The 21,750-nt window shown below is 46.4% G+C and overlaps 1 protein-coding gene across 1 annotated transcript in view; it reads left to right on the forward strand.

Annotated features, from left to right (window-relative positions):
* ADAMTS9 (ADAM metallopeptidase with thrombospondin type 1 motif 9) overlaps positions 1–21,750 on the forward strand; it is an 876,266-nt gene that overhangs the window by 149,876 nt on the left and 704,640 nt on the right. The gene's annotated exons all lie outside the window — the stretch shown is intronic.

Below are 21,750 nucleotides of genomic sequence, written 5' to 3' on the forward strand. Positions count from 1 at the left end.
CTTTTTTACTTAAGAAAAAATGTAAGTCCTTGTGTAAAAGTATCACAGTTTTGAGGTTTATGAAATAAGTAATTATTTTCAGAAATTATATATTGCGTGCTCATATACAAATGAAAGTGGCGTTTCTTCTTTATAAGCAACCGTTTTATTGGTACCCTTTGTGTCCCTATTTTGAAGTGAAAATGCCAAACTCTGCAGGCTTCTCATTTGAATTCCAGATCTTGAAATGGATTGACCTAATTTCTCTTGGTTGGGGATGATGAGCCAAGTTACAGAATATTCTAATTCGTTTTTGTTACAACACTTTATCTGCATCACCAGCTCAAATATGAATCCCAACACATCAGTCATATACAGAATTTGATGCTGTGATTATTTATTGGATGCTGTGATTATTTACGTACATACATACTTTATTGATTAAGCTAAGAAGCTATACAATTAAAACGAATCGGTATAAAACAATCAATTAAATACATTAAAATACAATTCATCTCTCAAAATTGATTCATTTACACAGTTAAATACACTAAAATGCAGTATTCGCTCAAGAATAGTTCATCCAAACATCCGGAAAAATATAACAAATAACGAAGGTCATGTCTAGTTTTGTTTCAAGCCAAGACCATGTCGGAGGCTAGAGGCATAAAGACAGCATCAGAATCAGTCCGGTAACAAACGACATGGCATTACTGCTTAGTCTTATGTTGTGCTTTTCAGGTCGAAGTCTTTCAGACAGCAAAGATGTCTTGTTTGTTAAAGACATCTTGGGGTCATTCAGAAAGCTGGCCTAGGAATACATTCCGCCCAGTGCCTACCATTGGCTTTGTGGTTTGTAACTCACATATTCAAGGCTTTCTATTTGCTGAATTGATTTGTTTTAGGCTGTCTAGCTTGAGTTCATCCCTCCCTTTGCACAAACCTTGTTTACTGTATCCTTTCACAAAAATACTCTTGTTTTTGTCTTGTCACTATTGATGTGCATTTAAAGACCGAGAGGAAATGTCAAGTTCTCTCTTCCAAGGTAGCTTGGTGTTTACATTTCTTTCTCTGACTTGTAAGTGAGAGAATTTACATGACAATCCTGCTGAATATTCATTTAAGAGGAGAGGGTGTAGGAGATGTGTTTTGTAGCCCACAAATACAAAGTACAAATGAAGCACATTATTGTTTTGTAATTCTGAAGTGTGGTGGAAACAAATATTTGAATACAATCAAAACACATCAATACACTAGGTGATGACTTATGCACACATTATCATTTGTGTGCAGTAAAACCGTATTTCAGTGCAAATATAATAGTAATTTCAGTTTAAAATGTGTTGTCTCTAAAGGCAGTGTGCCACCACACCATGCATACTCCACACCATGCCACTCCAATCCACTCTTTGCACTTCTACTCTATGCTATGTCACTCCATTATACAACACACCACTCTATGACATGCTATTCCACTCTACGCCCCTCCACTCTGACACGACATGCCACGCCACTCCAATCTAAGCCACTCACTCCATGATACAACATGTCACTCCAAGCCCCTCCAATCCCCACCACTTACCCCAATCCACTCCAATCTATCCCACTCCACTTCAATGGACCCCAATTTTCCCCACCATACCTCGCTCCATCTACTCCAATCTTTACCACTCCACCACAATTTACCCCACTCCAATCTCCCATAATCAACCCCACTCCAATCTACCCCAATCCTCTCCAATCTACCAAACTCCAATGCACCCAATCAACCCCACTCCACTCCACCACACTCCACTCAAATCTGTCCCACTCCACTTCACTCCAATCTACCTCACTCCAATCTACTACACTCCTCTCAAATGTATCCCACTCCAATCTACCCTACTTCTCCCCACACCAATCTACCCCACCCCAATCTACCCTACTCCAATCTACTCCTCCTCAATCTTCCTCACCCTAATCTATTCCACTCCTAATTACCTCTATCCACTCCACTCTAATCTACTTCACTCCACTCAATCTACCCCACTCTGCCTCATTCTACCCCAATCCACTCTACCCCACTTCAATTTAATACAACCCACTTTACTCCAATCTACCTCACTCTACTCCAGTCTATCCCACGCCAAACAACCCCACACAAATCGTCCCTCTTCAGGCTACCCCACTCCAGACTACCCCACTACAATCTAATATACCCAACACTAATCCACCCAATCTACCCCACTCCACCCAAATCTACCCCACACCACTCCATTCCAATCTACCCCACTGTTTCCCAATCTATCTTACTCCACTCCAATCTAAACTCCACTTTAATCTGTCCAGCTCCACTCCAATCTCCCCCACTCCAATCTACCTAGTCTAATCCACCCACTCTAATCCACCCAATCTACCACAGTGCACTCTACCCCAATCTATTCCACTCCACTTCACTCCGACCTGTCACATGCCATTCCACTCTAGCACACTCCAGTCCAATCTAACCCACTGCACCCTACTCAATCCCACTCCAATCTACCCTACACCACTCCAAACAACCATACTTCAATCTGCCCCATTCTAACCCAATCTATGCCCCGCCAATCTACCCCACACTACTCTATCCAGATCCCCTCCAATCTACTCCTCTCAACTCCAGTCTACCCCAATCTACCCCATTCCAAACCACCTCATTCCTGTCTCACTCCATTCTACACCACTCCCCTCCACAATTCACCCAATTCGCCCGACTCGTCATCCCCACTTCACTCTACCCCAATCCACTCTATCCCACCCACCCTAATCTATCTCACTCCATTTCTATCTACTTCTCTTCACTCCTATATACTCCTCTCCACTCCCATCTACCCCACTGCACTCTAATCTACCCCAGTCCACTGCACTCCACCCACATCTACCCAACTCCACTCCAATCTATCTCAATATAGCCCACTCCACTCTACCCCACTCCAATCTACTCCACCATACCCCAATCAACACCAAGTCAGTCTATGCCACTTCCCCATTCCAATTTACCCCACTCCAATCTGTGCCACTCCACTTTACCCCACTCTACTCTACCCCAATCTACCCCACTCCATCCCAATCTACCCCACATCACTCCAATCTACCCCACTCCTCCAATCTATACCACTCCACTCTATACCCGATCTACCCCACTCCAAACTACCCAATCTAGCCCATTTCATTCTATTCTACCCTCCTATAATCCACCCAATCTTCCCCACTCTACTCCAGTCTACCCGACTCCACTCCAGTCTACCGACTCCACTCCAGTCTACCCCACTCCACTCTTCCGCCATCCACCCAAATCCACTCTTCCCCAATTTTCCCCACTCCAATCTACCCCAATATATCCCACTCCACTCTACCTCTATCTACCCCACTCTAATCTACCCCATACAACTTCACTCCAGTCTACCCCAATTCATTCTACCCCACTCCATTTGACCTTACTCTAACCCCACTCCACTCAATGGCAAACTAGCCCACTCCACTCTACCCCATTCCATTCCACTCCAGTATACCGCACTACAGTCTACCCCACCCCACACTGCACCATTATCTTTAAGCCATACTGATCAGCAGCCACACTGGTGCACATAATGGCTAAAACACATTGCTGAAGGCAATATTTCTTGCATAGACAAGACCTATTGGCTTTGAAAATTCTTGTTAAAAATTGGACAGACAAACTTCTTCCTTGCGGACAAAGGCTTAGTGTAAAATAGCATAAATGCTTCAAGATCACTTGTCCTCCTATCTCACAGTTATAAAGGCCTGGGTAGTTCTAATTGTTGGGCCCTATTTGTTGACTGGTAGCATTCTTAGTCTGAATTATATGTAGAGACTTCTTTTCATCTCGACCTATAAGCAGTCCAAGTATGCTTCGTAAGTGCTGACAACTTCTGATGGATACATCTGCCAGTGGATTCCTCACCTTGTGAATATCCCTGCGCCGGAAACTTTTGTAGCACTCCACGCCGATGAGGTCGAAGACAACGTCACAGAGGAACGGCACCGCTCGCGACTCCGCTGACGTCACCGGCTCCATAAGAAGACCTCGTCGGCGTGATGACGTCAGTTCCCTCTTTTCCGCGCCGTCGGAACCAACGGATTTCGGGAATCGCTGTTGTTAGCATCGTTGATACTTTGTGTATTCTCGTTATTTTTCCTGTTCTCTTTCGAGGATGTCGACAAAAAAGTCTGGATTTAAGCCTTGCCGGGAGTGTGGCAAGCACATGTCCATCACAGATCCTCATGAGGACTGTGTGTGGTGTTTATCGTCGGACCACGACCTGGATGGCTGTACCAGCGCCGCAAGATGAGCACGAAGGCTCTTAAAGAACGGGAGGCAAAACTCTTCATTGCAAAAATGAAGAAGGAGAAGAGAGGGAGAAGAAGATCGAGAACGAGGTCGAGGTCTAGATCGAAGTCCAGGTCGGCGTCGAAGTCGACTTCGGGACATACTTCTCGAGCCAAGAAATATAAGAAAAAGAGAAGGCACTCGTCTCGACACCATTCTGATAAGAGCTCGGCGCCGAAGTCACCTACTCGGCGTCGGAAGGACTCTGTTTCTCCTTCTCCTGTGCCGGATTTGCCTGCTGGTCTTTCATCTCCAGTGGTCTCCTTGTCTCCGGCTTCACCGGTTCCAGCTTGGACTCCGACGCCGGTTCCATCTCCGGCGCCGGTTCCATCTCCGGCTACGTCTCCGGCCCCGGAAGATCTTCAAGCTCCGGGTGAGCCTGCGACGCCGCTGATTACACCGTCGGCGCCGGTTGGCCAGAGTCCGGTGAGGCCTGACCAGTACCCTGCCTTCCCTGGACCAGGTCAGGACCCCTCGCATTACTTAAATGCGATGTATGGGGTGTTTGCTCGAGCCATGTACACCTCTGGTGCACCTGCGGGTCCAATGGGTCCAATGGCATTTAACTTGGGGGTGCCGCAAGTATATCCACAGGCCCCTTTCATACCGTTCTTTCCAACTACGCCGTCTTGGAATCCTCCGGCTCCGAGGACGTCGACGCCGCTTCCATCCTCGCCGGCTCCGGCTCGACATCGTTCGACGCCGATGGCTCCGGCAGATCCACGCTCGACGCCGGCACCGGCACCATCGGATTCGAATACGGCGCCGCAGATGATTTGGATTCGTTCCAGAAGGGAGTCTCAGAGGATTATTGAAGAGCAGAGGTACCTTCAGGAGGAAGCGGAAGAGGGGGAATTGGTGGAGTCTGATGAAGTATTCGAAGAGCTTAAAGAAGCTAGTGGGTTGGATCTGTCTCCTGAGTGGGAGATTACTCCACCATCAGATGAACCCTCGAAGGACGTTGCTCCCTACCATTCGGTTATCAGGAAGGCTGCGGAGCTGCTTGATCTCCAGTTACCAACTACGGAGTTTAAGTCGAACATTTTAACTGAGGTACTGCATTCTCCCACGGCGGTATCAGAGCCTTTGCTTCCCTTTAATGAGGCCATTGTGGAACCTGTGTTAGAGGTGTGGCGCAAGCCCTTTTCTGCTCCTGCGGTCTCTAAGACGATTGCTAGGATATATAGAGCAGCCCCAGGGGACCCTGAATTTTTGAAGTCACATCCTTCACCTGAGAGCCTGGTAATTCAGGCAGCTTGTTCGGGAAAGTCTAAGGGGGCTTTTCCTCAGGTTCCTGGGGACAGAGAGGCTAAAAGGCTAGACCAGTCGGCAAAGAAAGTATTTTCATCGGCCAGCATGGCCTTGAAATCAACAAACGCCACTTGTCTTTTGGGACGCTATGTGCACGCACTTATGGATTCGGCTAAGAAACTGGCGCCAAAACTGCCTGAGGAGGATAGGACGGCAGCACGTCAGGTGATCCAAAGTGGGCTGGACACTGCAGATTCTGTTGCAAGGATCTTGGGGTCTTCTGTCGCAACCAGAAGGAGTGCTTGGTTAAGATCTTCAGAGTTCTCACAGGATGTGCAATCGACTCTATTGGACCTGCCATTTGATGGATCTGGCCTGTTTGGCAAGAAGGCAGATGGTGCTCTGAAGCGATTCAAAGACAGTAAGGCGACAGCTAAATCTCTGGGCCTGCAGTCTCCGTCGAGGAGGTCTTTTAAAAGATATAGAGGGTTCGGAAGGACATCTTTTCGAACCTATAGGCAGACCCAGCAGCAGCAGCAGCAGCAAGGTTCCTAGTCTAAAGGTTACAGAGGAAGAATCAGGGGTCGCTCACGTGGCCGTCAGCTCTCCTCCTCCTCTTCCTCCTCCTCAGCCCCTCCCACCACCGCAAAGCAGCCCTAGATCCGCCATTCTGGATCATGCTGGTCCTGTGGGGGGCCGGCTTACCCATTTTCTGCAAGACTGGGAGTCTGTAACTACAGATCTCTGGGTTCTGGATCTTGTAGAAAATGGGTACGCCCTTCCCTTTCGGGAGTTCCCTCCGAATTACCCTCCTTGTCAAGGTGCTTGCTCGGAGGACCACCGTCTTCTCCTACAGGAGGAAGTCCTGAAGCTGTTCCAAAAAGGTGCGATAGAGGTGGTTCCAGAGCAGGAGAGGGGTCGGGGATGCTACTCCCGGTATTTCCTGATTCCCAAAAAGGACGGCAAATTGCGTCCGATACGGGACCTCAGAATCTTGAACTTTTACCTGAAACAGGAGAAGTTCAAGATGCTCACCCTTGCGCAGGTTCTTCAAGCGCTGAATCAGGAGGACTGGATGGTGTCGCTCGACTTGCAGGATGCGTATTTTCACATCCCCATCCTGAAGTCGCACAGGAAGTATCTCCGGTTTACGGTAGGGTCGCAACATTATCAGTTTACGGTCCTTCCGTTTGGTCTTACTTCGGCACCTCGAGTCTTCACGAAGGTGATGGCAGTGGTGGCAGCCCATCTCAGAAGGTCAGGGGGTCTCGGTTTTCCCTTATTTGGACGACTGGCTGATCAAGGCGGAGTCGCCGGAGAAGGTGCTGCGTCATCTGCAGGATTCAACTCAGCTGTTGTACAAATTGGGTTTTTCGGTAAACGTGCCCAAGTCTCACCTGGTGCCCTCTAAGCGCAACCTGTTCATAGGTGCGGTACTGGACACTACTGTTTGTCGAGCATTCCCTCCTCCTCAAAGGATTCTCGACATACAGGAAATGATTCCTTTATTTTACAACGGAGCGGTCGTTCCAGTTCTGAAGGTCCTTCGCCTGCTCGGTCTGTTCGCCTCCTGCATCCTGTTGGTCAACCATGCACGCTGGCACATGAGGGCGCTCCAGTGGTGCCTCCGCAAGCAATGGTATCAGCACAAAGGAGATCTCAGGGAGTCTGTGAGGATCTCCAGAGACGCTGCAGCGGATCTATCTTGGTGGAGCGTGGAGGGCAATCTGTCCCAAAGAAAGTCCTTCCATCTACCTCCATCGGTGGCCTCGGTGATAACGGATGCATCCACTTTAGGGTTGGGTGCTCATCTGGGGGATCTGGAGATCAAGGGTCTTTGGTCTCCAGAGGAAAGGTTGCTTCACATCAACCTTCTGGAGTTACGGGCGATACGTTTGGCGCTCAAGGCCTTCCTCCCTTCCCTTCGCGGTCAGTCTGTTCAAGTCCTGACGGACAACACTACCGCGATGTGGTATATAAACAAACAGGGAGGAGTGGGGTCTCTTTGTCTCTGCAGAGAGGCCCTGCGTCTATGGTCCTGGGCTCAGGACCATCAGATTTGTCTGATGGCAAATCATCTGGCCGGGGTTCTGAACGTACGTGCGGACAGTCTCAGTCGGCAGTTCTCCGCCGACCACGAGTGGAGGCTTCATCCAGAGGTAGTTTGTCACGTCTTTCGGATGTGGGGAATTCCTCGGGTGGACCTGTTCGCCACTCACGAAAATGCTCACTGCCCGTCATTCTGCAGTCTCCAGTATCCGATGCAGGGAGCGTTGGGGGACGCGTTTCAGTTGAGTTGGGGCGCACGACTCCTTTACGCGTTTCCTCCCATACCTTTGATTCCTCGAGTTCTGAGGAATATTCGCCAAGACCGGGCCCAAGTTATTTTGGTCGCCCCGGATTGGCCAAGAAGGGTGTGGTATACAGATCTTCTCCACCTCTCCTCGTGCCCTCCGCTCCATCTCCCTCTGAGGGCAGACCTCCTCTCGCAATCGGAGGGGCAGGTTCTACACCCCCACCTCCAGAGCTTACACCTTCATGCCTGGAGATTGAACGGGGCAACCTGAATTCTTTCTCTCTCCCGCCAGATGTGGTGGATGTTATTTTATCGGCCAGGCGACACTCCACCAAATCTATATATTCATATAGGTGGTCTAAATTTGTGCTTTGGTGCGGAGAGAGGTCCATTGATCCCTTGAAGGCTCGTCTATCTAACATTCTACAGTTTGCCCTTTCTCTGGCTCAGCAAGGCTTTGCTGTGGCTACTGTGAAAGGATATTTATCGGCTTTGTCGGCTTTCCTTTGTTTGCCGGATCAGCCGTCATTATTCAAATCACCTATTGTTCTTCGTTTTATAAAGGGCCTTACAAACAAGTTTCCTCCAACTCCCTTTATTATGCCTCAATGGGACTTAAACCTTGTATTAACTTATCTTATGGGTTCTCCCTTCGAGCCCTTACACAAATGTCCCTTGAGGCTGTTGTCCTTTAAGACAGTATTCCTCATTGCAATCACCTCGGCAAAGAGGGTAAGTGAGCTTCAAGCTCTAAGTTCAAAACCCCCATTCTTGACTGTTCATGCTGAACGAATGGTACTCAGGACCAGGGCTGCGTTTTTGCCTAAGGTGGTAACTCCCTTCCATCTGGGGCAGTCCATTACCCTTCCTTCCTTCTATCCTCCCCCTCACCCTTCCAAGGAGGAGGAGCGGCTTCACCGCTTGGACCCTAAGAGGGCGGTGAGCTTCTACCTGGACAGGACTAAAGACTTCAGGGTTGATGACCAGCTCTTCGTGAGCTTTGCTGGCTGAAGGAAAGGTCGAGCGGTGCACAAGCGCACCCTTTCCAGGTGGATTGTCTTGTGCAGCAAGATTTGCTACTCCCTGGCTGGTAAGGAACCTCTGGAGTGTTTGAGAGCTCATTCCACTAGAGCAAAGTCTTCCACGTCTGCTTTGTCTAGGGGTGTTCCTGTGGAGGACATTTGTAGGGCGGCAACTTGGGCCTCCCTCCACACCTTCGTAAAACATTATTGCTTAGACACCGAGGTGAGGAGGGACGGACATTTTGCGCGATCCGTCCTTCAGTACTTTCTGGTGTAGAAGGGTGGACACCCTCCTCCGGGAGTGGGGACTGCTGTGGAATCTTTTCACAAGGTGAGGAATCCACTGGCAGATGTATCCATCAGAAGAACAAGTTACTTACCTTGGTAACGCTTTTTCTGGTGGATACAGTATCTGCCTGTGGATTCCTCACTGACCCACCCGCCTCCCCGTTGTCCATCCTTCTATACCTAAGGTTCTGTTAATAATGTTTTAGTCTACTATTCTGATGATGGTATTTCAAAATGTATATGTTACTGTCAAAGGCATTGTGTCTTTCTTTGGCCTTTCTATTCATTCTCCACACTATGTGTGTTGATCTGCATATTTTGTACTGTGTATATATTGCTGTCAGTCCGTCCGTGTGCCTCGAAGGCACGGAAAAAAGGGGCGGAACTGACGTCATCACGCCGACGAGGTCTTCTTATGGAGCCGGTGACGTCAGCGGAGTCGCGAGCGGTGCCGTTCCTCTGACATCGTCTTCGACCTCATCGGCGTGGACTGCTACAAAAGTTTCCGAATGTTGCTGGCGCAGGGATATTCACAAGGTGAGGAATCCACAGGCAGATACTGTATCCACCAGAAAAAGCGTTACCGAAGGTCAGTAACTTGTTCGTTACTACTTAGGCACTGCTTTAGCAGACTCCCACTGATTGAAAGCTTTTTGTCAGGGTTGACTCCCAATAATGCATTTTTATTGTTGAATAGCAAGATGTTGGGTTCTCCCAAAAATAATTGCATCCTATTTCTTTCGAAGTTTGAGGAATCTGTTTCAATCAATGTCATTTTAGATAATCTCTCCTGGTCCAAACGTCGAGGAATGATTTTAAGTTAGCTTCCAATGAAGCAATTTTCCATCGCCGTACCCAGTACAGAACAGGTTTTAGAGAAATCACAGAGTCAATGCTTTGTAGGTCCAACTTAGCCCTTAGTGCCTCCATTGGTGAACCCGGGCCAAGACGTAATAAACACCGCAAGAATCAGTTCTCCGGCTTTTGCAGATCTGATATTTTTCTATATCCCACATGTTGTCACCTTATTTAGTGACAGCCAATGCTTTCATTTTGTATTTCAATTCTCAAGGCAGAACAACAAGTAAAAATCACTCAATATCAAGAACCATAAAACACGGGTACAAAAAGAAATATGCCATTCCTGCCAGATTGGTAATTGCATCATAAATATGTTATTGGTCTAATAATCTGTAGACAATGTGTTTGAGCAGTGATATCGTTAACAGACCTTGTAGTCTATTCTTGCGTGTTGGGGAAGAAGATTACTCCCAAAACTCTAAAATACACATTTTTGCCACATCAACAGCTGCATCTATCCATTGCTTAAGGTGGCAAGTCAAACCAGGAATATCAGAGGTATCATGTAACAAAACAAGTTTTGGAGTGGAGTATAAGGCTAATAAACTAATGGCATTCATTATACCTGCAACTTTTTGCCATAAAGCACTCAAGGAAGGGTAAGGCCATAGTAGATTAGGCATATCTCCTGCTGCTACTCCACGGCAGCAACGGTCCGAGGAGTCATGCTCCTATGCTCAGTTTCTGCAGCATCTAAGGCCATCCATGCAATATTTAAAAAAAAAAGCTAAACTTTAGCCTAGCTTCTCACAATCCACAGTCATGTGGAGATAGAAGAGAAGACCAATTATCATTGGTATAGTCAATGACTAGAGTACTTTGCCAGCTGTCTTTCAGTGTGCTCTGCAAGTGTTTTGAGTGGGTTTATTCTATTAATGTGGCCTGCAATCCAGAAATAGCTCATTTGAAAGACCTCCATCCTTTAAATTTGTTTGGAAGATTTAGGTAATGATGCTGAAGACAAATTCAGTTTAAAGCAGAGTCCTTGATTTATGTGTATTTCATATTTTTGCATTTTCGATCTGTAATTGTGTTTACAGTGATTAAAATTATTTATATCATTGACACCCAGTAGTTGATCAATATGATTTGTTCCTTTGTCCAACCATTATTTCTAAAATAAAAGTTGACCTCCGATAAGGAGTGTAGCATTGTTCCAGATCAGTGCTTGTCTATTCAGGAGACCATTGAGCATTAGCCAACAAAAGCTCAGTTTCTTTAAGCAAATTGTTCTGTGGATCCAGAGATGATGATGCAGCTGAATATACCACATTACCTCATCTTTTACCTTTCAAATGCTTTTCTATGATTAACCAATCCAGAGTCTCAAGGTCTGTAGAAAAGAAATATGCAAGATGTACCATTTGGTGAACTTTGTAGTAGAAGTCGATATGGTTGAGTCTGAGTCTGCCAGAAGTTGACTCTACCTGAAGTTTTGTTATAGTTAGGGGTGACTAGTGTGACCCCCATGTATAGTACTTAATTGATCCACTTGTCAAATTATATATTCTGGAAAAGGTTAAGGGAAGCATGATAAAAAAAGTTATTAAATAATGGTGCCACCACCATTTTTATGGTGTATACACTGACCCAAAGGGCAAGTTGGAGTTTCCACTTTCAAGAAATCATTGGTGGTTTTGTCTATCACATGAATAGCGTTTTTTTAGGACAATGGCTCTGAAGTTGCTACAAATATGGATTCCCAGATATTTTACTGTGTCTGGCAACCATAAAAAAGGAATGCCCTGCTATTGTAGAAGCCAAGGTATAATTGTTGAGAGGAAGGGCTCGCTAATTTTTAACCCGGAAAACCAACCAAATCTATATTTCATACCCTGGGATAGATGCTTCATGTATAGAAATTAACAAGAATATAGCAGGATGAACAAGTAGTTTATGATTTCCTAATGCAGAATGGATTTCTACGATCTCTTTAGATTGATGGGTTATTGCCGCCAGTGGTTCTAGCACCAGTGAAAATAATGAAAATGATAAAGGGCAATGTGGACGAGTGCTTCTTCTAATTAAAAAAAGACTATGATTTAAAGATGTTGACAATGACATTCACCACAGGTACCTGATAAAGTTACTGAATTTTGTGCACAAATTTCTCTTTAAAGCCTAAACTTTGCAATGTACGAAATAAATACAGTGACTCCTCTCTATCAAATAATTCTTCGTGGTCTAGTTAAAAGTTGTCTTAGCCATGTTGTACCTACCACATCATATGGAATACAGTTTGAATGTGGTGACTAGGGGACCTCCTTGCCACTAAGCCCATGAAGAACAAGCAATGAAATACGCTTCATCATTTTTTTTTGCAAGTACTTTCACAAGAATTCTGATGTCTATGATGATTAGGGGAATTGGATAATGGGTACGACATTTGTAAGGATCTTTGTCCGGTTTCCAAAGTAAAGAAATAGTGGCTCTGTTAAATTCTTGATGGCGACCTCTAAAGTCTTCTTCCTCTTTAAAAACTTTGCATATAAAGGGGACCATAGTTTTTATGTTTATCTTGTAGAATTCAGTGGGTAATCTGTGTTCACCAGAGATTTGCCCCCAGACATGTTTTATAGTGTCTAGAATGTCCTCTTACATAATACTATCCTCTAAGTCACAAGCTGTTTCAGTGTCATTCGGGTATGATGTAAGGATCAGAAAAAAGCTGCTTCTTCTTCAATGTTTCCTCCGGTGGAGTCAACACTGTATACCTGCATGTAGAAGGTGGAAAACTATGCACTGATTTGCTCTTGGTAAATAAGTAATGATCCAGATGACGAGTCAATAACTGGAATGGACTGGGCAGACACCTTTTGTTTTAATTAGAATACTAGCAATCTAAAAGCGTTTTCACCCTATTCATATTGCTTGAATATAGTCCTTGACAATACCTTTTCAGGCTGTGAATTAGAAAAGCAGTTGTGACTGACTTTGGCATTAATTAATGACTGCGAGGTTGTAGGGCAAGGGGAAAGCCTGAGTTTGAATGTTATCTATCATATTTGATTTCAACCTATCTTTGCGTATGTGTTGCCTTCTGTTTGTGTACTGCTTATCCCTTTATAAAAAATCCTCTTGTGTAGGTCTTGAATGCTGGTCAAAGAGTTTGTGCAGATGGGATAGAATGCTCACTGAGGAGCATGTACACTCATAAAATTTACATTTTTCTTTTCCTCTGGCTCTTTATATTTCTGTGAGGGCATCCTCCGATATTGATTTGGTGTATTAGGATTCCTAATTCTGTTTTTTAGTTTTATGGACCACTCTCTGAACCCTTCCCATTACAACAAGGTACTAGACAGGGGTGCCCACTATCTCCATCCTTATTCTTACTGGCATTGGAACCCCTCATCCAGGACATCAAACTAAATTTGAGCATTAAGGAGGTGGTTATCAATGGCGTTCAAGTAAAATTAGCTGCCTATGCAGATGACATATTAATAATAACAGAACAACCGGAAACATCAATTGCAACTTTGATAGACACAATCTCGGAATATTCCGGCTTCTCAGGTTATAAACTTAACAGAGATAAATCTGAACTTAAACCATTAAATGTCCACTGTACGAGGGATATCTTACGAGAATAGGGGCTAACATGGCAAACAGACTATATCAAATATTTAGGTATCAAATTTGGTAGCAACTTAATGGAAACTCTACACCAGAATGAGAAAATAATTTTGGGGAAAATACATAAGCTTCTTGGTCGCCAAAATTTATCACGTGGTGGGACAGAATCGAAACTAAAGAAATGATGATAACCCCGATGGTTAATTATCTCATCAGTATGCTCCCACTTCTCCTTACAGATGATTTTCACCACAAACTAGACATCCTTATCACCAAATTCCTTTTGCGCTGAAAGAAAGCACGGATCAGTATCAAAAAATTAAGACTGGACAAAACTCTAGGCAGTGTAAATCTAGCTGATTTCAGAATACACCAGCTGGCTTTCCTTGCAAAGCAAGGGTCATATTGGATCTCTCCACCTTCCGACTACACCCCAGTGTGGCTAGAGGTGGAGAGGGCTATCCTCAATAACTTAAGCCTTTTTGCACTCCTTACAACACATACCTCCAAGTCCATTTTTAAAAATACAAAAATTGCTCTTCTTAGGGTTGATAAAAATCTGGTGAATAGTATTAAAGGCTCTAAAATGGAATCACTTTAGTTCAATAGCAAAATATTATATAAAGGCAAAAGCTTATCCCCAGACACATGGATCAAAGAAGGTATCCTTTTTCCTTCTCAACTAGAAAATGACTCATACCCAGTTACATTCTCAGGCCTCCAATCAAAATACAGCTTAGCTGAATTCTACAACTTCTTGAAAATCAGAACAGCCCTTTCAAAGGCCAAATTATCCACTGTCCAACCTTCAATCTCACTGTTTGTGACAAACATTAACAAACTGGGCCACCAGGTCTACCAGATTTATAAACTTCCTTGTCCGAAGACCTCTAAACTTAATAGCAAGACTATCGCCTTTTGGGGGCAGCAATCTTCGGTTCTACCAAACGATCAGATCTGGCCCACACTATGGAGTTCTGTCTCCTGCAATAAGATCTCCTCGGTCCTCTCCCAAACCAAATACTGGCTATTTCACAAAGCATTTTGGACTCTTGCCCGATTATTCTCATTAGGTCTCCGTAAGGACGCAGCATGTTGGAATTGTAATCAAGAAAGGGGGATTTAGCCCATCTTATTTTCCAGTGCCCTCTAGTAAAGTCGTTTTGGGAATTTTTTTTTTGCCTTTTTAACTGGTATGTTTAACTGCACTTTGGTCAAAGAATTCTCACCTTACCTATGGCCTTCTTGAACGTGGATTTAAGAACTGACTCTGATAAAGCTCTGCTTGACCTTTTGCTAACAAGTGTGGTGAAGATGGTCCTTGCCAACTGGAAGGGCACGAGTAAGACGTCTTATAGAGCCTGGATAAACTGGATCACTCATCTCAGAGGGGCAGATATCATTGCCTTACGAAATTCTCAGTGAAAACCTTCATCCAGGTCGATGTAGAACTCTTTGGACACTTACCTCGACCCCTGTCGTTAATAATACCTGTGCCTACGATTCACTTGAATATTTGTATCTAATTGTTATTACATGTACTAAGGGGGTTATATGTTAGGCCTATCAATATGTAACTGCTCTTGTGCCAACATATGCATAGAATTTTGGAAATATATGTTCTCCAGTATTGGGGAGTCTTTCATAGATTCACATGCTTGAATATTCCCCGTCGTCGAAGTGGGAGTCCCACGGTACATAAAAAGCAATAAGTCTCATGTATATAGATGCATACATAAACTATATAAGAATAAAATACATATATAAATAAACTTTATATAGTTTAAAATAACATATCAAGTCAAAATTGCCATAGGATAACATTGACACATAGGAAAGCATTGAAAAAGGAATCACTTTACTGACATATCCATGTCGTTTTTATAGTCCAAACTCCAACCAATCAGGCGCAAGCACCCTCTAGAACCTTCTCCTCAGAGGCTCAGGCCCTCAGATTTTCTACCGCATGTTGTGTGAAGGGAGTCTCCCTGAGCTCTGCTCAGTTTTCTTCTCTGGTTTGGATTTCTTCAACTTATCCTCATGTCTTCAAGTAAGAAGTCTCTTTTCCGTCCTTATGCTTCTTGTGGGAAGTTGAGACTTTTTTCTGAGGACCCTCACGAAAAATGTATCTACTGCCTTTACCCTGACCATAAGGTGGGCAACTGTAAAATCTGCAGAACTTTTTCACAGAAGACTCTCAAGGTTAGAGAGGGTCGCCTCCTTCTGTGGCTTCAGAAGTTGAAGGACGCAGATAATCCTCTCTCTGATGTCGAAAGTTTGATTTCTGCCCGCACTGGAGTCTCTTCCAAGCGTAATAGTGTACAGGATTTGCCCTCTCCTTTTCTAAAAAAGAGAAAGCTTCACCTTTTGGGAGTTTCTAAGGCGCTAGTACATACTGCTACTACGCCAACACCCCCGAGATCTCACTCTCCGGCGTCTGTGGCTTCTTCAGCGCATGTTTCCACTCAAAAACGTGCTAGACCGTCGACGAAATCTGCTGCTTCTACAACCTCGTCGATGACGGTGATGACGGTTTCCAGCAGATACCCTATGTCGTCGACGGCGGCTTCGTCGACGATATCTCCGTCGACAGTGGTTTGTGTTTCATTAAAGGCTGTCTCGTCGACGATTCCAATATCCTCGTCGACGATGAAGAAGCTGGTTATCCCGTCGACATCCAAATTTTCGTCGACGACCAGGAAGAAGAAATAGTTGTCGTCGACGGTGGCTTCATCGACGGTGGCTTCATCGACGGTGGCTTCATCGACGGTGGCTTCGTCGACGGTGGCTTCGTCGACGGTGGCTTCGTCGACGGTGGCCTCGTCGGCGGTGGCCTCGTCGGCGGTGGCCTCGTCGGCGGTGGCTTAGTCGGCGGTGGCTTAGTCGGCGGTGGCTTAGTCGGCGGTGGCTTAGTCGGCGGTGGCCTCGTCGGCGGTGGCTTCGTCGACGGTGATGGCAAGCCTTTCATCCTCCACAAAGTTTGCATGTCTTCCACTGGTGCCGTTTTCTACGCCAACGTCTGCTCCTGTCGACGATTCCCTACTTCAGCGTCGTCACGCTGTTTTGGAATCCATTGCGATGCCTCCGGCCCCTCAACCACCGCAACAGCCGGGCTGCTCGCAGTCCCTCAGAACTTTTCATAAAATGTCAAGATTTCGAGGATGAGGATCAGGAGGATCATTTTTATCAAGAGGACGAGCAGGACCCTCCTGCGCAGGTTCCAATGGCACAGCTGCCTTTATCCCTCATCTCTAATCTTCAATTTATGTTAGAGGATTACAATCGCCGTTTTCCACCTTCTTCTCACAGCTCTCCACGTGACGCACCACTGAACTTTCCGATTCCTTCTCCAGCGCCGGCGGAGCCAACGCCATCCGCCCCTTTACTAGTACCCCCTGCAGAGGGTGACGCTGACGTTCTTCCAGATACGTAAGATGGAGAACTCCAGGGTAATGGCGATGACACTATGGCCGACTGGGACGATTATCAAATCAATTTGCCATCTTCGCCTCCGAAGTCGCCAGTGAACTCTCCACCTGTTGACATTACAAGTTTCCATCAGTTGATGGAAAGGGCGGCACAGCGATTTCATCTCCCCATGATCATGAGGGAAGAGGATTGTTTTCTGTATGATTTTAAATCTCAGCCACAGAAACATGTTCGGACCGTGCCCATAATTGACTTCATTTGGAATGAGGGGATTAAACTGATGAAGACACCGAATTGAAATTCCGGCAGTTCTCCCGCGGTTGGAGAAAAAGTATAAAGCTCCAGACTCTTCTCCTGCTTGCTTGGTATCCCAGCCTAAGCCGGATTCAGTCATCACCCAGGCGGCACAACGTCGCTCGAAGAATCCCTCGTCTCCACTTTCCTCTCCACCTGACCGTGATGGGCGTCGCCTGGACGCCATTGGGAAGAAATTTTCGACCATGGCCTCCACAACAGTCAGGGCAGCGAATTCCTTGGCCATCTTGGGTCGTTACGATCGCCAAATGTGGTCGGACATGGAGGCCTTCATTAAGCTCATCCCAGAACCCTCTAGAGCGGACGCTCTCAAAATTCTACAGGAAGGAGAAAGAGCATCTTCAGAGATTATTGATTGCTCTGTAGATATCGCATCAACTGGTTTTTGCCAGTTAGCTGGGGCAGCTGTCTTATGGAGGCAAGGTTGGCTTCGTTCTACTTCTTTTCGTCAGGAAGTCCAGGCAAAGATCCTCGATATGCCCTTTGATGGGGAGTCGCTGTTTGGACAGCACGTAGATGAGGCGCTTCAAACGATAAAGAAGGACACAGAGACAGCTCGTTCCCTTGGCACGCTGCAGTTTAGGAGGCAGCCTTTTCGGGGTGCTCGCGGACGCAGCACCACCTCCTCCTTTCGTGGCGGTTCCACAAAATACCGCTCTTACAACCAAGGACACCAACGTTTTTCCTCCCAGAACCCACAGTCTTATAGACAACAGACTAGCAAATCCTACAGAGGAAAGTCCAACTATAGGGGGTACTCCTCCAAAAAACAATGACTCTATTTGTTTCCACCCCCTCCCTTTAAGGCCCCCCCGTTCCGAGTTGGAGGACGAATCTCAAACTTCTTTTCAAAGTGGTCATTGATAACTTCGGACCGTTGGGTGTTGGATATTGTTTTAAAGGGCCATGCCCTAGAATTCGTCAAATTCCCTCGAAACACCCCCCCCAACCGGCCCTCCCCCCCCCCCCCCCCCCCCCGCTCATCTCAAGGAGCTTTTCCATCAGATCGACATTACGCTCAAGAAAGGGGCCATCGAAGTGGTTCCAAAATCTCAGAAGGGGCTGGGCTTCTATTCCTGTTTTTTCCTCGTATTAAAGAAGTCTGGGGAGTGGCGCCCTATCCTCGACCTGAGGTCCCTCAACAAGTTTCTAAAAGACCAGTCATTCCGCATGCTCACGCTGAAGGACATTCTTCAGTTCTTTTCTCGAGGCGATTTCATGTCGACAATCGATCTTCAGGATGCCTATTTCCACGTGCCGATTCTACCACGCCACAAGAAATATCTACGCTTCCGTGTAGGCCAGAGGGACTTTCAATTCAGAGTCCTGCCCTTTGGGCTCCGCTCCGCTCCTCGAGTCTTCACGAAAGTCCTTGCCCCGGTGGTGGCCCATTTGCGTTTGTAAGGCATTCAAATATTCCCATATTTGTCTCATCGAGTCTCAGTCCTACCACCAAGCATCCTTAGATACTCAGTTTTGCCGGACTATGTTCCACTCTGTAGGACTGTCAGTCAACATACAAAAATCTCAGTTCACGCCAGCTCTTCACAGAACGTTCCTAGGCACTACTATCGATACCTCCATGGCCATGGCTTTTGTCTCCGGCGACTGGCAAACACGGGGAACAACCTTTACAACGCAACTTTTACAACGCACTACCATTACAACGAAACTGTTACAACGCGAGTGCATTGACAACGCAGGACATTACAACGCAAGTCTTTACATCGACTTGCACTAGATGGCGTGCTAACATTAAAAATAGTGTCGTTTACTAGCCCAACACCTTCCCTACTGTTACGTGGACTGGAGTTAGAATAGTAAATTACACTTTTTTAATGTTAGCACGCCATCTAGTGCAAGTCGATGTAAAGACTTGCGTTGTAATGTCCTCGCGTTGTAAAACTTTCGTTGTAACAGCATGCGTTGTAACAGCATGCGTTGTAACGTCATACATCCGGCAAACACGGATCCTGCAGCTCGCAGCTCACATCAGATCAAAGCGGTCCGTTTCAGTCCGCATATTGAAGTCCTCTCTGGGGATGGCGTCCTCCTGCATTTCTTTGATCCCACATTGCAGACTGAAGAGTCGTCCCATTCAAGAAGAACTAGACAAACAGTGGCGTCAAGTCTCCGGTTCTTTCAGCGACCGGATCTTCGTAACTGCTCGCATGGTACAAGCTCTGCACTGGTGGACACAACCTCGCAACATCGCAGCCGGAACTTCTTTCCTGACAAAAGCCCCGGAACTCGTCCTTACCACGGATGCCTCCCTGAAGGGGTGGGGCGGACACCTCCAAGATCTGTCCATCAAGGGCAAATGGACTCTGTCCCAACGTTCTTGTCACATCAACAGGCTAGAATTGATGGCGATCTTCCTTGTACTCAAATCTTTCCGACTCCAGCTTCAAGGGGAACCAGTGCTCATTCAAACGGACAACACCACCAGCATGCACTATCGAAACAAGCAGGGTGGGACCAAATCTCCACTGCTTTCCCAGCTGGCTCAGAAGATCTGGGATTGGGCCATACTCCATCAAATCACGCTCACAGCAGTCCACCTGTCAGGCATTTCCAACATTCTAGCAGATTCACTCAGTCGGTCAGCGTCATCGACCCACGAGTGGGAATTGCATCAGCCGACTATGGACTTTGTCTTCAGCCTTTGGGGTCACACGGGCCTGGATCTCTTTGCAACTCCACAGAACAGCAAATGCCAGTCTTACGCAAGTTGGTTTCCCCACAGAGGGTCGTGCAGGAATGCCCTTTCGATGAACTGGTGCAAGATATTTGCCTATGCTTTTCCGCCAATCCCTCTGATACCTCGGGTGTTGTGGAAAATGCAGAGACAACCATGCCACATTCTGCGGATTGCTCCCCGGTGGCCTCGGCAGGCATGGTTCTCGGAGTTACTGCTCCTCTCTCAATGCGAGCCCATGCTCCTTCGCCCCCGGCCGGACCTTCTAACAATGAACAACGGTCGGATCTGCCATCCGAATCCCAGTTCACTCAAATTGTCTGCCTGGAACCTGAGCACCTTGAATTTGATCAATTGAATATTTCACCTGCCTGCAGGGAAGTTCTTGCCAAGGCGCGGGCGCCTTCCACGGTAAAGACCTACAAACTAAAGTGGAAGCGCTTCTGTCATTGGTGTTCGTCTGTCAACATTCACCCAGTGCACGCCTCTCCGGCACAGATTCTGCCTTTCTTTTTGCAGCTAGCCCAGTCAGGATTGTCTCAGTCCACTCTAAAGGTCTTTTTGGCAGCAATTTCTCGTTTTCCTCCCTCTACTCATCTAGAGTGATTCAGCAATTCTTTAAAGGATTGTTCCGCATGTTCCCACCCATTCGGCGCCCTCCGCCCACATGGCGTCTTAACATCGTATTGGCGCAACTTATGAAGGCGCCCTTTGAGGCAATCCACTCAACAGATTTAAAATGTTTGTCCTGGAAGGTGCCCTCCTGCTGGCTCTGACTTCCTCACGCCAAGTAAGTGACATTCACACTTTCACAATACAGCCTCCTTTTCTCCAATTTAAATCGGACTGTAATCCTTCGCACTAATCCAGCTTTCATGCCCAAGGTGCCGTCTGACTTTCATCTTAATGAACCCGTGATTTAAAAAAAAAAAATTCCTAATCCGCAATATCCTGCAGAACAGAGTCTACTTTCTTTGGACTTAAAGAGGTGCCTCAAGTTTTATATCAACAGAACGGCACTCTTTCGCCAATCGGATCAACTGTTCATTGCCTATGGGCGAACCTGCAAAGGACATTCCGTTACTAAACCAACCATTGCACGTTGGATTTCTTCAGCTATATCCTTTTGCCATCAGAAGGCTGGCAAGCCTCTTCCTTCCGGAGTGAGGGCGCATTCTACAAGGGCGATGTCCTCCTCCACTGCCTTATTCGCAGGTGTGCTCATTCATCAGATCTGCCGAGCAGCTACGTGGTCCAGCAGGCACACTTTCACGAGGCACTACTGCCTGGAGGCTATCAACGAAGCAGATACAGCAGTGGGCCTAGCAGTTCTTCGCAACCTCTTCAAATAAAGGTGAACCTCTGTTGCTTCCCCCCTCCTTGGGTTGTTATCAGTTTTCTGGTTCTTCATGCCATGTTATTGTATTTCATGCAATGTTTGATACAGCCTCTTCCAGCTGCAGAGTACTGCTCGCTATTCTATTCAAGCATGTGAATCTATGAAAGACACCCCAATACTGGAGAAGAACAAATGTTACTTACCTGTAAACTGTGGTTCTCCAGTATTGGTGTCTTTCATAGATTCACATGCGACCCACCCTCCTCCCCTCAGAGGCTCTCTTCTCCTCATTAGACTCTTTTGTCACTCTTGTGCTACCAAAAATCT

This window comes from Triturus cristatus, chromosome 9 (genome assembly GCF_964204655.1).
Source record: "Triturus cristatus chromosome 9, aTriCri1.1, whole genome shotgun sequence".
Lineage (NCBI taxonomy): Eukaryota > Metazoa > Chordata > Amphibia > Caudata > Salamandridae > Triturus > Triturus cristatus.